Here is a 1,395-nt window from a genome sequence, read left to right on the forward strand (position 1 = left end):
TAATAGTGTCACTCATTACATTGTTCTTAGCTAAGAACAGGTGTTTCTCAAGGTGAAGTGCCAGGATCACCTGAATCAGAATTGCATAGGGGGCCAGGCATGATGGCTCACATACGGCACAGTAGCTCAAGTTCATAATCCTAGCACTTTGCGAGGCCAAGGCAGGGAGATCACTTAAGCTCAGGAGTTGGAGATCAGCCTAAGCAAGAACGAGATCCCGGGCGGCACCTGTGGCTCAGAGGGTAGGGCTCCAGCCCCGTATAACGAGGGTGGTGGATTCAAACCCGGTCCTGGCCAAACTGCAACAAAAATAGCCGGGTGTTGTGGCAGGTGCCTGTAGTCCCCGCTACTCAGGAGGCTGAGGCAAGAGAATCGCCTGTTCCCAAGAGCTGTAGGTTGCTGTAAGCTATTAGACGCCACAGCACTCTATCGAGGGTGACAAAGTGAGACGCTGTCTCAAAAAAAAATACATAAAAAATAAAGAATGAGATTCCATCTCTACTAAAAATAGAAACATTAGTCAGGTGTTATGGAACACACCTATAGTCCTAGCTACTTGGGGGGCTGAGGAAGGAGGATCGCTTGAGCCCAGGAGTTTGAGGTTGCTTTGAGCTATGATGCCATAGTACTTTAGCCTGGGGCAACAGAGTGAGGTTCTGTCTCAAAAAGAAAAAGAAGAATAAATCCCATAGGGGAGGGGGACTTTAAAATGCATATCTAGGCTCAGCGCCTGGATCTCAAGCGGCTAGAGCATCAGCTACATATGTCGGAGCTAGTGGGTTCCAATCCAGCCCGGCCCGCTAAGCAACAGTGATAACTACAACAAAGGAATAGCTGGCGTTGTGGTGGGCACCTGTAGTCCCAGCTACTTGGGAGGCTGAGGCAAGAGAATCGCTTAAGCGCAAGAGAGTTTGAGGTTGCTGAGAGCTGTGATGCCATGGCACTCTACCTAGGCCGACAGCTTGAGATTCTGTCTCAAAAGAAAAAAAAAAAGAAAGAAAAAAGGTGTTTCTTTGTGTCACACCCAAATCTATGAATCCAAATTTTTTGAAAAGTAGCCAAAGTGTCTACATTTTAACAAACTATCTGGAGAACATGGAAGGCTGAGAACTACTGATCAAAGATAGCTCTTGCTTTGGATGTGAAAGGGGCTTATTTATCACCGAGGATGGCATACATCAGAGATACTACAAAGGCTTTTTTTTCCTTTTTTTTTTCAGAGACAGTCTCATTTTGTCGCCCTCGATATTGTGCTATGGCATCACAGCTCACAGCAACCTCCAGCTCTTGGGCATTAGGCGATTCTCTTGCCTCAGCCTCCCAAGTAGCTGGGACTACAGGTGCCCACCACAACGCCCAGCTATTTTTGTTGTTGTTGTTGCAGTTTGGTCAGGG

At 47.2% G+C, this 1,395-nt stretch overlaps 1 long non-coding RNA gene across 1 annotated transcript in view; it reads left to right on the forward strand.

Moving 5' to 3' along the window:
• Positions 1 to 1,207, forward strand: part of LOC111722295 — a 3,625-nt gene extending 2,418 nt beyond the window's left edge. The window contains exons 2-3 of the long non-coding RNA XR_002771132.1: positions 907 to 909; positions 1,196 to 1,207. This is a non-coding gene — a long non-coding RNA (uncharacterized LOC111722295). The remainder of the gene's footprint in view (positions 1 to 906; positions 910 to 1,195) is intronic.
• Positions 1,208 to 1,395: the final 188 nt, after the last annotated feature.

This window comes from Otolemur garnettii, unplaced genomic scaffold (genome assembly GCF_000181295.1).
Source record: "Otolemur garnettii isolate 467f Iridium unplaced genomic scaffold, OtoGar3 scaffold00232, whole genome shotgun sequence".
Taxonomy (NCBI): domain Eukaryota; kingdom Metazoa; phylum Chordata; class Mammalia; order Primates; family Galagidae; genus Otolemur; species Otolemur garnettii.